Below are 16,836 nucleotides of genomic sequence, written 5' to 3' on the forward strand. Positions count from 1 at the left end.
CACTGTCCTCGACAAACACGCCCAGGGCAGGTACAGCACAGGGTTAGAAACCGAGTAAAGCTCCCTCCACACTGTCCCATCAAACACTCCCAGGGCAGGGACAGCACGGGTCAGATACAGGGTAAAGCTCCCTCGACACTGTCCCATGAAACACTCTCACGGCATGTACAGCTCGGGTTCGATACAGAGTAAAGCTCGCTCTGCGCTGTCCCATCAAACACTCCCAGGGCAGATACAGCACGGGTTAGATACAGAGTAAAGCTCACTTTACACTATCCCCATCAAACACTCCCAGGGCAGGTACAGCACAGGTTAGATACAGAGTAAAGCTCCCTCAATGCTGTCCCATCAAACACTTCCAGGGCAGGTATTGCACGGGTTGGATACGGAGTAAAGCTCCCTCTACACTGTCCCATCAGACACTCCCAGGGCAGGTACAGCACATGTTAGATACAGAGCAAAGCTCCCTCTACACTGTCCCATCAAACACTCCCAGGGCAAGTACAGCATGGGGTTAGATACAGAGTAAAGCTCCCTCTACACTGTCCCTTTCAAATACTGCCAAGGCATGTACAGCATGGGTTAGATAGAGAATAAAGCTCCCTCTACACTGTCGCATCAAACACGCCCAGGGCAGGTACAGCACGGGTTAGATACAGTGCAAAGCTCCCTCTACACTGTCCCATCAAACACTCCCAGGGCAGGTACAGCATGGGTTAGATACAGTGCAAAGCTCCCTCTACACTGTCCCATCAAACACTCCCAGGGCAGGTACAGCACGGGTTCGATACAGAGTAAAGCTCGCTCTGCGCTGTCCCATCAAACACTCCCAGGGCAGATACAGCACGGGTTAGATACAGAGTAAATCTCACTTTACACGATCCCCATCAAACACTCCCAGGGCAGGTACAGCACGCATTAGATGCACAGTAAAGCTCCCTCGACACTGTCCAATCAAACACTCCCAGGGCAGGTACAGGACGGGTTAGACACAGAGTAAAGCTCCCTCTACACTGTCCCATCAAACACTCCCAGGGCGGGTACAGCACGGGTTAGATACAGTGCAAAGCTCCCTCTACACTGTCCCATCAAACACTCCCAGGGCAGGTACAGCACGGGTTAGATACAGAGTAAAGCTCCCTCTACACTGTCCCCATCAAACACTCCCAGGGCAGGTACAGCACGGGTTAGATGCAGAGTAAAGCTCCCTCTACACTGTCCCATTCAAACAGTCGCTGGGCAGGTACAGCGCGGGTTAGATACAGAGGAAAGCTCCCTCTATCAGTCCCATCAGACAATCCCAGGGCAGGTACAGCACGGGTTAGGTACAGAGTAAAGCTCTCTCTACACTATCCCATCAAACACTCCCAGGGCAGGTACAGCACTGGATAAAAATAGCGTAAAGTTCCCTCTACACTGTCATATCAAACACTCCCAGGGCAGGGATAGGACGGGTTAGATAGAGAGTAAAGCTCCCTCTACACTGTCCCATCAAACACTCCCAGGGCAGGTACATTACGCTGTTAGATACAGAATAAAGCTCCCTCGACACTGTCCTCGACAAACACGCCCAGGGCAGGTACAGCACAGGGTTAGATACAGAGTAAAGCTCCCTCTACACTGTCCAATCAAACACTCCCAGGGCAGGTACAGCATGGGTTAGACACAGAGTAAAGCTCCCTCCACACTGTCCCATCAAACACTCCCAGGGCAGGGACAGCACGGGTCAGATACAGAGTAAAGCTCCCTCGACACTGTCCCATGAAACACTCTCACGGCATGTACAGCACGGGTTCGATACAGAGTAAAGCTCGCTCTGCGCTGTCCCATCAAACACTCCCAGGGCAGATACAGCACGGGTTAGATACAGAGTAAAGCTCCCTCTGCACTGTCCCATCAAACACTCCCAGGGCAGGTACAGCACGGGTTAGACACAGAGTAAAGCTCACTTTACACTATCCCCATCAAACACTCCCAGGGCAGGTACAGCACAGGTTAGATACAGAGTAAAGCTCCCTCAATGCTGTCCCATCAAACACTTCCAGGGCAGGTATTGCACGGGTTGGATACGGAGTAAAGCTCCTCTACACTGTCCCATCAAACACTCCCAGGGCAAGTACAGCATGGGGTTAGATACAGAGTAAAGCTCCCTCTACACTGTCCCTTTCAAATACTGCCAAGGCATGTACAGCATGGGTTAGATACAGAGTAAAGCTCCCTCTGCACTGTCCCCATCAAACACGCCCAGGGCAGGTACAGAACGGGTTAGATACAGAGTAAAGCTCCCTCTACACTGTCCCCATCAAACACTCCCAGGGCAGGTACAGCACGGGTTAGATACAGAGTAAAGCTCCCTCTGCACTGTCCCATCAAACACTCCCAGGGCAGGTACAGCACGGGTTAGAGACAGAGTAAAGCTCCCTCTACACTGTCCCATCAAACACTCCCAGGGCAGGTACAGCATGGGTTAGATACAGAATAAAGCTCCCTCTACACTATCCCCATCAAACACTCCCAGGGCAGGTACAGCACGTGTTAGATTCAGATTAAAGCTCCCTCTACACTGTCCCCATCAAACACTCCCAGGGCAGGTACAGCATGGGTTAGATAGAGAATAAAGCTCCCTCTACACTGTCGCATCAAACACGCCCAGGGCAGGTACAGCACGGGTTAGATACAGTGCAAAGCTCCCTCTACACTGTCCCATCAAACACTCCCAGGGCAGGTACAGCATGGGTTAGATACAGTGCAAAGCTCCCTCTACACTGTCCCATCAAACACTCCCAGGGCAGGTACAGCACGGGTTCGATACAGAGTAAAGCTCGCTCTGCGCTGTCCCATCAAACACTCCCAGGGCAGATACAGCACGGGTTAGATACAGAGTAAATCTCACTTTACACGATCCCCATCAAACACTCCCAGGGCAGGTACAGCATGGGTTAGATACAGAGTAAAGCTCCCTCGACACTGTCCAATCAAACACTCCCAGGGCAGGTACAGGACGGGTTAGACACAGAGTAAAGCTCCCTCTACACTGTCCCATCAAACACTCCCAGGGCAGGTACAGCACGGGTTAGATACAGAGTAAAGCTCCCTCTACACTGTCCCATCAAACACTCCCAGGGCAGGTACAGCACTGGTTAAATACAGCGTAAAGCTCCCTCTACACTGACCCATTCAAGCACACCCAGGGCAGGCAGAGCGCGGGTTAGATACAGAGCAAATCTCCCTCTACACTGTCCCCATCAAACACTTCCAGTGCAGGTACAGCACTGGTTAGATACAGAGTAAAGCTCCCTCTACAGTGCCCCATCAAACACTCCCAGGGCAGGTACAGCACGTGTTAGATGCAGAGTAAAGCTCCCTCTACACTGTCCCCATCAAACACTCCCAGGGCAGGTACAGCACGGGTTAGATACAGAGTAAAGCTCCCTCCACACTGTCCCATCAAACACTCCCAGGGCAGGTACAGCACGCTTTAGATACAGAGTAAAGATCCCTCTGCACTGTCCCATCAAACACTCCCAGGGCAGGTACAGCACGGATTAGATACAGAGTAAAGCTCCCTCTACACTGTCACATTCAAACAGTCGCTGGGTAGGTACAGCGCGGGTTAGATACAGAGTAAAGCTCCATCTACACTGTCCCATCATACACTCCGAGGGCAGGTACAGCACGCATTAGATACAGAGTAAAGCTCCCTCTACACTGTCCCATCAAACACTCCCAGGGCAGGTACAGCACAGGGTTAGAAACCGAGTAAAGCTCCCTCTACACTGTCCAATCAAACACTCCCAGGGCAGGGACAGCATGGGTTAGATACAGAGTAAAGCTCCCTCTACACTGTCACATCAAACACTCCCAGGGCAGTTGAAGCACGGGTTAGATACAGAGTAAATCTCCCTCTGCACTGTCCCATCAAACACTCCCAGGGCAGGTGCAGCACGGATTAGATACAGAGTAAAGCTCCCTCTACACTGTCACATTCAAACAGTCGCTGGGTAGGTAGAGCACGGGTTAGACACAGAGGAAAGCTTCCTCTACACTGTCCCATCAAACACTCCCAGGGCAGGTACAGCACGCATTAGATGCACAGTAAAGCTCCCTCTACACTGTCCAATCAAACACTCCCAGGGCAGGTACAGGACGGGTTAGACACAGAGTAAAGCTCCCTCTACACTGTCCCATCAAACACTCCCAGGGCAGGTACAGCACTGGTTAAATACAGCGTAAAGCTCCCTCTACACTGACCCATTCAAGCACACCCAGGGCAGGTAGAGCGCGGGTTAGATACAGTGCAAATCTCCCTCTACACTGTCCCCATCAAACACTTCCAGTGCAGGTGCAGCACTGGTTAGATACAGAGTAAAGCTCCCTCTACAGTGCCCCATCAAACACTCCCAGGGCAGGTACAGCACGTGTTAGATGCAGAGTAAAGCTCCCTTTACACTGCCCCATCAACACTCCCAGGGCAGGTACAGCACGCTTTAGATACAGAGTAAAGATCCCTCTACACTGTCCCATCAAACACTCCCAGGGCAGGTACAGCGCGGGTTAGATACAGAGTAAAGCTCCCTCTACACTGTCCCATCATAGACTCCTAGGGCAGGTACAGCACGCATTAGTTACAGTGCAAAGCTCCCTCTACACTGTCCCATCAAACACTCCCAGGGCAGGTACAGCACGGGTTAGATACAGTGCAAAGCTCCCTCTACACTGTCCCATCAAACACTCCCAGGGCAGGTACAGCACGGGTTAGATACAGAGTAAAGCTCCCTCTACACTGTCCCATCAAACACTCCCAGGGCAGGTACAGCACGGGTTAGATACAGAGTAAAGCTCCCTCTACACTGTCCCATTCAAACAGTCGCTGGGCAGGTACAGCGCGGGTTAGATACAGAGGAAAGCTCCCTCTATCAGTCCCATCAGACAATCCCAGGGCAGGTACAGCACGGGGTTAGATACAGAGTAAAGCTCTCTCTACACTATCCCATCAAACACTCCCAGGGCAGGTACAGCACTGGATAAAAATAGCGTAAAGTTCCCTCTGCACTGTCATATCAAACACTCCCAGGGCAGGGATAGGACGGGTTAGATAGAGAGTAAAGCTCCCTCTGCACTGTCCCATCAAACACTCCCAGGGCAGGTACATTACGCTGTTAGATACAGAATAAAGCTCCCTCGACACTGTCCTCGACAAACACGCCCAGGGCAGGTACAGCACAGGGTTAGAAACCGAGTAAAGCTCCCTCCACACTGTCCCATCAAACACTCCCAGGGCAGGGACAGCACGGGTCAGATACAGGGTAAAGCTCCCTCGACACTGTCCCATGAAACACTCTCACGGCATGTACAGCTCGGGTTCGATACAGAGTAAAGCTCGCTCTGCGCTGTCCCATCAAACACTCCCAGGGCAGATACAGCACGGGTTAGATACAGAGTAAAGCTCACTTTACACTATCCCCATCAAACACTCCCAGGGCAGGTACAGCACAGGTTAGATACAGAGTAAAGCTCCCTCAATGCTGTCCCATCAAACACTTCCAGGGCAGGTATTGCACGGGTTGGATACGGAGTAAAGCTCCCTCTACACTGTCCCATCAGACACTCCCAGGGCAGGTACAGCACATGTTAGATACAGAGCAAAGCTCCCTCTACACTGTCCCATCAAACACTCCCAGGGCAAGTACAGCATGGGGTTAGATACAGAGTAAAGCTCCCTCTACACTGTCCCTTTCAAATACTGCCAAGGCATGTACAGCATGGGTTAGATAGAGAATAAAGCTCCCTCTACACTGTCGCATCAAACACGCCCAGGGCAGGTACAGCACGGGTTAGATACAGTGCAAAGCTCCCTCTACACTGTCCCATCAAACACTCCCAGGGCAGGTACAGCATGGGTTAGATACAGTGCAAAGCTCCCTCTACACTGTCCCATCAAACACTCCCAGGGCAGGTACAGCACGGGTTCGATACAGAGTAAAGCTCGCTCTGCGCTGTCCCATCAAACACTCCCAGGGCAGATACAGCACGGGTTAGATACAGAGTAAATCTCACTTTACACGATCCCCATCAAACACTCCCAGGGCAGGTACAGCACGCATTAGATGCACAGTAAAGCTCCCTCGACACTGTCCAATCAAACACTCCCAGGGCAGGTACAGGACGGGTTAGACACAGAGTAAAGCTCCCTCTACACTGTCCCATCAAACACTCCCAGGGCAGGTACAGCACGGGTTAGATACAGAGTTAAGCTCCCTCTACACTGTCCCATCAAACACTCCCAGGGCAGGTACAGCACTGGTTAAATACAGCGTAAAGCTCCCTCTACACTGACCCATTCAAGCACACCCAGGGCAGGCAGAGCGCGGGTTAGATACAGAGCAAATCTCCCTCTACACTGTCCCCATCAAACACTTCCAGTGCAGGTACAGCACTGGTTAGATACAGAGTAAAGCTCCCTCTACAGTGCCCCATCAAACACTCCCAGGGCAGGTACAGCACGTGTTAGATGCAGAGTAAAGCTCCCTCTACACTGTCCCCATCAAACACTCCCAGGGCAGGTACAGCACGGGTTAGATACAGAGTAAAGCTCCCTCCACACTGTCCCATCAAACACTCCCAGGGCAGGTACAGCACGCTTTAGATACAGAGTAAAGATCCCTCTGCACTGTCCCATCAAACACTCCCAGGGCAGGTATAGCACGGGTTAGATACAGAGTAAAGCTCCCTCTACACTGTCCCATCAAACACTCCCAGGGCAGGTACAGCACGGATTAGATACAGAGTAAAGCTCCCTCTACACTGTCACATTCAAACAGTCGCTGGGTAGGTACAGCGCGGGTTAGATACAGAGTAAAGCTCCATCTACACTGTCCCATCATACACTCCGAGGGCAGGTACAGCACGCATTAGATACAGAGTAAAGCTCCCTCTACACTGTCCCATCAAACACTCCCAGGGCAGGTACAGCACAGGGTTAGAAACCGAGTAAAGCTCCCTCTACACTGTCCAATCAAACACTCCCAGGGCAGGGACAGCATGGGTTAGATACAGAGTAAAGCTCCCTCTGCACTGTCTCATCAAACACTCCCAGGGCAGTTGAAGCACGGGTTAGATACAGAGTAAATCTCCCTCTGCACTGTCCCATCAAACACTCCCAGGGCAGGTGCAGCACGGATTAGATACAGAGTAAAGCTCCCTCTACACTGTCACATTCAAACAGTCGCTGGGTAGGTAGAGCACGGGTTAGACAGAGGAAAGCTTCCTCTACACTGTCCCATCAAACACTCCCAGGGCAGGTACAGCACGCATTAGATGCACAGTAAAGCTCCCTCTACACTGTCCAATCAAACACTCCCAGGGCAGGTACAGGACGGGTTAGACACAGAGTAAAGCTCCCTCTACACTGTCCCATCAAACACTCCCAGGGCAGGTACAGCACTGGTTAAATACAGCGTAAAGCTCCCTCTACACTGACCCATTCAAGCACACCCAGGGCAGGTAGAGCGCGGGTTAGATACAGTGCAAATCTCCCTCTACACTGTCCCCATCAAACACTTCCAGTGCAGGTGCAGCACTGGTTAGATACAGAGTAAAGCTCCCTCTACAGTGCCCCATCAAACACTCCCAGGGCAGGTACAGCACGTGTTAGATGCAGAGTAAAGCTCCCTTTACACTGCCCCATCAACACTCCCAGGGCAGGTACAGCACGCTTTAGATACAGAGTAAAGATCCCTCTACACTGTCCCATCAAACACTCCCAGGGCAGGTACAGCGCGGGTTAGACACAGAGTAAAGCTCCCTCTACACTGTCCCATCATAGACTCCTAGGGCAGGTACAGCACGCATTAGATACAGTGCAAAGCTCCCTCTACACTGTCCCATCAAACACTCCCAGGGCAGGTACAGCACGGGTTAGATACAGTGCAAAGCTCCCTCTACACTGTCCCATCAAACACTCCCAGGGCAGGTACAGCACGGGTTAGATACAGAGTAAAGCTCCCTCTACACTGTCCCATCAAACACTCCCAGGGCAGGTACAGCACGGGTTAGATACAGAGTAAAGCTCCCTCTACACTGTCCCATCAAACACTCCCAGGGCAGGTACAGCATGGGTTAGATACAGAGTAAGGCCCCGTCTACACTGTCCCATCAAACACTCCCAGGGCAGGGACAGCATGGGTTAGATACAGAGTAAAGCTCCCTCTACACTGTCTCATCAAACACTCCCAGGGCAGTTGAAGCACGGGTTAGATACAGAGTAAATCTCCCTCTACACTGTCCCATCAAACACTCCCAGGGCAGGTACAGCACGCATTAGATGCACAGTAAAGCTCCCTCTACACTGTCCAATCAAACACTCCCAGGGCAGGTACAGGACGGGTTAGACACAGAGTAAAGCTCCCTCTACACTGTCCCATCAAACACTCCCAGGGCAGGTACAGCACTGGTTAAATACAGCGTAAAGCTCCCTCTACACTGACCCATTCAAGCACACCCAGGGCAGGTAGAGCGCGGGTTAGATACAGTGCAAATCTCCCTCTACACTGTCCCCATCAAACACTTCCAGTGCAGGTGCAGCACTGGTTAGATACAGAGTAAAGCTCCCTCTACAGTGCCCCATCAAACACTCCCAGGGCAGGTACAGCACGTGTTAGATGCAGAGTAAAGCTCCCTCTACACTGCCCCATCAACACTCCCAGGGCAGGTACAGCACGCTTTAGATCCAGAGTAAAGATCCCTCTACACTGTCCCATCAAACACTCCCAGGGCAGGTACAGCACGGATTAGATACAGAGTAAAGCTCCCTCTACACTGTCACATTCAAACAGTCGCTGGGTAGGTACAGCGCGGGTTAGATACAGAGTAAAGCTCCCTCTACACTTTCCCATCATACACTCCCAGGGCAGGTACAGCACGGGTTAGATACAGTGCAAAGCTCCCTCTACACTGTCCCATCAAACACTCCCAGGGCAGGTACTGCACGGGTTAGATACAGAGTAAAGCTCCCTCTACACTGTCCCATCATAGACTCCTAGGGCAGGTACAGCACGCATTAGATACAGAGTAAAGCTCCCTCTACACTGTCCCATCAAACACTCCCAGGGCAGGTACAGCGCGGGTTAGATACAGAGGAAAGCTCCCTCTATCAGTCCCATCAGACAATCCCAGGGCAGGTACAGCACGGGTTAGGTACAGAGTAATGCTCCCTCTACGTTGTCCCTGTCAAACAATCCCAGGGCAGGTACAACACGGGGTTAGATAAAGAGTAAAGCTCTCTCTACACTATCCCATCAAACACTCCCAGGGCAGGTACAGCACTGGATAAAAATAGCGTAAAGTTCCCTCGACACTGTCATATCAAACACTCCCAGGGCAGGGATAGGACAGGTTAGATAGAGAGTAAAGCTCCCTCTACACTGTCCCATCAAACACTCCCAGGGCAGGTACATGACGCTGTTAGATACAGAATAAAGCTCCCTCGACACTGTCCTCGACAAACACGCCCAGGGCAGGTACAGCACAGGGTTAGAAACCGAGTAAAGCTCCCTCTACACTGTCCAATCAAACACTCCCAGGGCAGGTACAGCATGGGTTAGACACAGAGTAAAGCTCCCTCCACACTGTCCCATCAAACACTCCCAGGGCAGGGACAGCACGGGTCAGATACAGGGTAAAGCTCCCTCGACACTGTCCCATGAAACACTCTCACGGCATGTACAGCACGGGTTCGATACAGAGTAAAGCTCGCTCTGCGCTGTCCCATCAAACACTCCCAGGGCAGATACAGCACGGGTTAGATACAGAGTAAAGCTCACTTTACACTATCCCCATCAAACACTCCCAGGGCAGGTACAGCACAGGTTAGATACAGAGTAAAGCTCCCTCAATGCTGTCCCATCAAACACTCCCAGGGCAAGTACAGCATGGGGTTAGATACAGAGTAAAGCTCCCTCTACACTGTCCCTTTCAAATACTGCCAAGGCATGTACAGCATGGGTTAGATACAGATTAAAGCTCCCTCTACACTGTCCCCATCAAACACGCCCAGGGCAGGTACAGAACGGGTTAGATACAGAGTAACGCTCCCTCTACACTGTCCCCATCAAACACTCCCAGGGCAGGTACAGCACGGGTTAGATACAGAGTAAAGCTCCCTCTGCACTGTCCCATCAAACACTCCCAGGGCAGGTACAGCACGGGTTAGAGACAGAGTAAAGCTCCCTCTACACTGTCCCATCAAACACTCCCAGGGCAGGTACAGCACGGGTTAGATACAGAATAAAGCTCCCTCTACACTATCCCCATCAAACACTCCCAGGGCAGGTACAGCACGTGTTAGATTCAGATTAAAGCTCCCTCTACACTGTCCCCATCAAACACTCCCAGGGCAGGTACAGCATGGGTTAGATAGAGAATAAAGCTCCCTCTACACTGTCGCATCAAACACGCCCAGGGCAGGCACAGCACAGTTTAGATACAGAGTAAAGCTCCCTCTACACTGTCCCATCAAACACTCCCAGGGCAGGTACAGCACGGGTTAGATACAGTGCAAAGCTCCCTCTACGCTGTCCCATTAAACACTCCCAGAGCAGGTACAGCACGGGTTAGATACAGTGCAAAGCTCCCTCTACACTATCCCATCAAACACTCCCAGGGCAGGAACAGCACGGGTTAGATATAGAGTAAAGCTCCCTCTACACTGTCCCCATCAAACACTCCCAGGGCAGGTACAGCATGGGTTAGATACAGAGTAAAGCTCCCTCGACACTGTCCCATCAAACACTCCCAGGGCAGGTACAGCACGGGTTAGATACAGTGTAATGCTCCCTCTACACTGTCCCATCAAACACTCCCAGGGCAGGTACAGCACGGGCTAGATACAGAGTAAAGCTCCCTCTACATTGTCCCATCAAACACTCCCAGGGCAGGTACAGCACGGGTTAGATACAGAGTAAACCTCCCTCTACACTGTCCCATCAAACACTCCCAGGGCAGGTACAGCACGGGTTAGATACAGAGTAAAGCTCCCTCTACACTGTCCCATCAAACACTCCCTGGGCAGGTACAGCACGGGTTAGATACAGAGTAAAGCTCCCTCTACACTGTCCCATCAAACACTCCCAGGGCAGGTACAGCACTGGTTAGATACAGAGTAAAGCTCCCTCTACACTGTCCCATCAAACACTCCAAGCACAGGTACAGCACTGGATAAAAATAGCGTAAAGTTCCCTCTACACTGTCATATCAAACACTCCCAGGGCAGTGATAGGACGGGTTAGATACAGAGTAAAGCTACCTCTACACTGTCTCATCAAACACTCCCAGGGCAGGTACATTACGCTGTTAGATACAGAATAAAGCTCCCTCGACACTGTCCTCGACAAACACTCCCAGGGCAGGTACAGCACGGGTTAGATACAGTTTAAAGCTCCCTCTGCACTGTCCCATTCAAACACTCCCAGGGCAGGTACAGCGCGGGTTAAATACAGAGAATAGCTCCCGCTACACTGTCCCATTCAAGCACACCCAGGGCAGGTACAGCGCTGGTTAGATACAGAGTAAAGCTCCCTCTACGCTGTCCCATCAAACACAACCAGGACAGGTACAACACAGAGCGATACAGAGTAAAGCTCCCTCTACATTGAACATAAAAACTCTCCCAGGGCAGGTACAGCACAGGTGAGACACAGTGCAAAGCTCCCTCTACACTGTCCCATCAAACACTCCCAGGGCAGGTACAGCACGAGTTAGATACAGAGTAAAGCGTCCTCTGCACTGTCCCATCAAACACTCCCAGGGCAGTTACAGCACGGGTTAGATACAGAATAAAGCTCCCTCTACACTGTCCCCATCAAACACTCCCAGGGCAGGTACAGCGCAGGTTAGATACAGAGGAAAGCTCCCTCTATCTGTCCCATCAAACAATCCCAGGGCAGGTACAGCACGAGTTAGATACAGAGTAAAGCGTCCTCTACACTGTCCCATCAAACACTCCCAGGGCAATTACAGCACGGGTTAGATACAGACTAAAGCTCCCTCTACACTGTCCCATCAAAGACTCCCAGGACAGGTAGAGCATGGGGTCAGATACAGAGTAAAGCTCTCTCTACATTGTCACTGTCAAGCACTCCCAGGGCAGTTACAACACAGGGTTAGACACTGACTAAATCTCTCTCTACACTATCTCATCAAACACTCCCAGGGCAGGTACAGCACGGGTTAGATACAGAGTAAAGCTCCCTCTGCACTGTCCCATCAAACACTCCCAGGGCAGGTACAGCACGGGTTAGATACAGAGTAAAGCTCCCTCTACACTGTCCCATCAAACTCTCTCAGGGCAGGCACAGCGCAGGTTAGATACAGAGTAAAGCTCCCTCTACACTGTCCCGTCAAACACTCCCAGGGCAGGTACAGCACGGGTTAGATACAGAGTAAAGCTCACTTTACACTGTCCCATCAAACACTCCCAAGGCAGGTACAGCATGGGTTAGATACAGAGTAAAGCTCCCTCTATACTGTCCCATCAAACACTCCCAAGGCAGGTACAGCATGGGTTAGGTACAGAGTAAAGCTCCCTCTATACTGTCCCATCAAACACCCCCAGGGCAGGTACAGCGCGGGTTAGATACAGAGTAAAGCTCCCTCTACACTGTCCCATCATACACTCCTAGGGCAGGTACAGCACGCATTAGATACACAGTAACGCTCCCTCTACACTGTCCAATCAAACACTCCCAGAGCAGATTCAGCAAGGGTTAGAGACAGAGTAAAGCTACCTCTGCACTGTCCCATCAAACACTCCCAGGGCAGGTACAGCACGGGTAAGATAGAGAATAAAGCTCCCTCTACACTGTCGCATCAAACACGCCCAGGGCAGGCACAGCACGGTTTAGATACAGAGTAAAGCTCCCTCTACACTGTCCCATCAAACACTCCCAAGGCAGGTACAGCACGGGGTTAGATACAGAGTAAAGCTCCCTCTACATTGTCCCATCATGCACTCCTAGGGCAGGTACAGCACACGTTAGATACAGAGTAAAGCTCCCTCTACACTGTCCCGTCAAACACTCCCAGGGCAGGTACAGCACGGGTTAGATACAGAGTAAAGCTCCCTCTACGCTGTCCCATCAAACACTCCCAGGGCAGGTACAGCACTGGTTAGATACAGAGTAAACTTCCCTCTACACTGTCCCATCAAACACTCCCAGGGCAGGTACAACACGGGGTTAGATACAGAGTAAAGCTCTCTACACTATCCCATCAAACACTCCCAGGGCAGGTACAGCACTGGATAAAAATAGCGTAAAGTTCCCTCTACACTGTCATATCAAACACTACCAGGGCAGGGATAGGACGGGTTAGATAGAGAGTAAAGCTCCCTCGACACTGTCCCATCAAACACTCCCAGGGCAGGTACATTACGCTGTTAGATACAGAATAAAGCTCCCTCGACACTGTCCTCGACAAACACTCCCAGGGCAGGTACAGCACGGGTTAGATACAGGGTAAAGCTCCCTCTGCACTGTCCCATCAAACACTCCCAGGGCAGGTACAGCGCAGGTTAAATACAGAGAATAGCTCCCGCTACACTGTCCCATTCAAGCACACCCAGGGCAGGTACAGCGCAGGTTAGATACAGAGTAAAGCTCCCTCTACGCTGTCCCATCAAACACTACCAGGACAGGTACAGCACAGATGGATATAGAGTAAAGCTCCCTCTACGCTGTCCCATCAAACATTCCCAGGGCAGGTACAGCACGGGTTAGATACAGAGAAAAGCTCCCTCCACACTGTCCCATCAAACACTCCCAGGGCAGGTGCAGCATGGGTTAGATACAGAGAAAAGCTCCCTCTACACTGTCCCATCAAAGACTCCCAGGACAGGTACAGCATGGGGTCAGATACAGAGTAAAGCTCCCTCTACACTATCCCCATCAAACACACCCAGGGCAGGCAGAGCGCGGGTTAGATACAGAGTAAAGCTCCCTCTATACTGTCCCATCAAACACTCGCAGGGCAGGTACAGCACGGGTTAGATACAGAGTAAAGCTCCCTCTATGCTGTCCCATCAAACATTCCCAGGGCACGTACAGCACGGGTTAGATACAGAGTAAAGCTCCCTCTACACTGTCCCATCAAACACTCCCAGGGCAGGTACAGCATGGGTTAGATACAGAGTAAGGCCCCGTCTACACTGTCCCATCAAACACTCCCAGGGCAGGTACAGCACAGGTGAGATACAGAGTAAAACTTCCTCTACGCTGTCCCAACAAACACTCCCAGGGCAGGTACAGCACGGGTGAGATACAGAGTAAAACTTCCTCTACACTGTCCCATCAAACACTCCCAGGGCAGGTACAGCACAGGTTAGATACAGAGTAAAGCTCCCTCTTTACTGTCGCATCAAACACTCCCAGGGCAGGTACAGCACGGGTCAGATACAGAGTAAAGCTCCCTCTTCACTGTCTCCATCAAACACTCCCAGGGCAAGTACAGCATGGGTTAGATACAGAGTAAAGTTCCCTCGACACTGTCCCCATCAAGCACGCCCAGGGCAGGTACAGCACGGGTTAGATACAGAGTAAACCTCCCCCTGCACTGTCCCATCAAACACTCCCAGGGCAGGTACAGCACGGGTTAGATACAGAGTAACGCTCCCTCTACACTGCCCCATCAAACACTCCCAGGGCAGGTACAGCGCGGGTTAGATACAGAATAAAGCTCCCTCTACACTGTCCCCATCAAACACTCCCAGGGCAGGTACAGCACGGGTTGGATATAGAGTAACGCTCCCTCTACACTGCCCCATCAAACACTCCCAGGGCAGGTACAGCGCGGGTTAGATACAGAATAAAGCTCCCTCTACACTGTCCCCATCAAACACTCCCAGGGCAGGTACAGCACGGGTTGGATATAGAGTAAAGCTCCCTCTTTACTGTCGCATCAAACACTCCCAGGGCAGGTCCAGCACGGGGTTAGATGCAGAGTAAAGCTCCCTCTCCACTGTCCCATCATACACTCCTAGGGGAGGTACAGCATGCATTAGATACACAGTAAAGCTCCCTCTACACTGTCCAATCAAACACTCCCAGGGCAGGTACAGCACGGGTTAGACACAGAGTAAAGCTCCCTCTACACTGTCCCCCTCAAACACTCCCAGGGCAGGTACAGCACGGGTTAGATACAGAGTAAAGCTGCCTCTACACTGTCCCATCAAACACTCCCAGGGCAGGTACAGCACGGGTTAGATACAGAGTAAAGCTCCCTCCACACTGTCCCATCAAACACTCCCAGGGCAGGGACAGCACGGGTTCGATACAGAGTAAAGCTCCCTCTACACTGTCCCATGAAACACTCTCACGGCATGTACAGCACGGGTTCGATACAGAGAATAGCTCGCTCTGCGCTTTCCCATCAAATACTCCCAGAGCAGATTCAGCAAGGGTTAGATACAGAGTAAAGCTACCTGTGCACTGTCCCATCAAACACTCCCAGGGCAGATACAGCACGGTTTAGATACAGAGTAAAGCTCCCTCTGCACTGTCCCATGAAACACTCTCCCAGGGCAGGTACAGCACAGGTTAGATACAGAGTAAAGCTCCCTCTACACTGTCCCGTCTAACACTCCCAGGGCAGGTACAGCACGGGTTAGATACAGAGTAAAGCTCCCTCTACACTGTCCCATCAAACACTCCCAGGGCAGGTACAGCACGCTTTAAATACAGAGTAAAGCTCCCTCTACAGTGTCACATTCAAACAGTCGCTGGGCAGGTACAGCACGGGGTTAGATACAGAGGAAAGCTCCCTCTACACTGTCCCATCAAATACTTCCAGTGCAGGAGAGCACTGGTTAGATACAGAGTAAAGCTCCCTCTACACTGTCCCATCAGACAATCCCAGGGCAGGTACAGCACGAGTTAGATACAGAGTAAAGCTCCCTGTACACTGCCCTCGAGAAACACTTCCAGGGCAGGTACAGCACGGGTGAGATACAGAGTAAAACTTCCTCTACACTGTCCCCATCAACCACGCCCAGGGCAGATAGAGCACGGGTTAGATACAGATTAAAGCTCCCTCTACACCGTCCCCATGAAACACTGCTAGGGCAGGTACAGCACGGGTTAGATACAGAGTAAAGCTCCCTCCACACTCATGTAACAAAAGAGTCTCACACATCAAGGAACTTTAAAGTAAGCTTTAAGCAACTTATAATTAAATTAAACTCTATACAAGAGCGGTCTTCACCATGCCTCTAGGTGAAGCCCTTTTACCATACTGAGCAGTACAGTATTTATACTAGTCCAAACACAGGAAGTGACGTATGCACAGGAAGTGATGTATGCACAAAGTTCACAGTTCACAGTTCACAGGAAGTGATGTGCACATAACTTCCCGGAAGTTATTATTATCACATTCTTCCCTCCTGCGAGATTAGAAGGCTGTGGTCTTCCTTTTGTTCCGTAGCCGCCGAACGAGGAAGAGTCGCACGCGTTTGGGTTCCCGTCGTAGAGGGTCGCTGGTCCGCTTACATGCGGTTGGCCATTGGTCAGAGTCTTTGTGGCCTGGATTACCCTGTGAAGGGTCGGGGAGATCATGGCTTCGTGCACGAGTCCCAATAGGTGCAGAGTCGGTCTGTCTCTGTTCAGAGGGAGGTGCAGAGCTGGTCTGTGGCGGATCACTACTTTGGTGCGCGGTACTGGGAGGTTCGCAACTTTGAGTACGGGGTTCTACCGGCACCAAGCTAGTTGGTGTCCGATCAGGATCCTGGAGAGGGGTACCCGGTAGGTTCCAAGAGGCTCCTGGTAAAATACCATCACTCGATGTCCCACT

This window comes from Somniosus microcephalus, unplaced genomic scaffold (assembly GCF_052327205.1).
Source record: "Somniosus microcephalus isolate GS21.2 unplaced genomic scaffold, FLI_Smic_1.0 unresolved_chr7, whole genome shotgun sequence".
Lineage (NCBI taxonomy): Eukaryota > Metazoa > Chordata > Chondrichthyes > Squaliformes > Somniosidae > Somniosus > Somniosus microcephalus.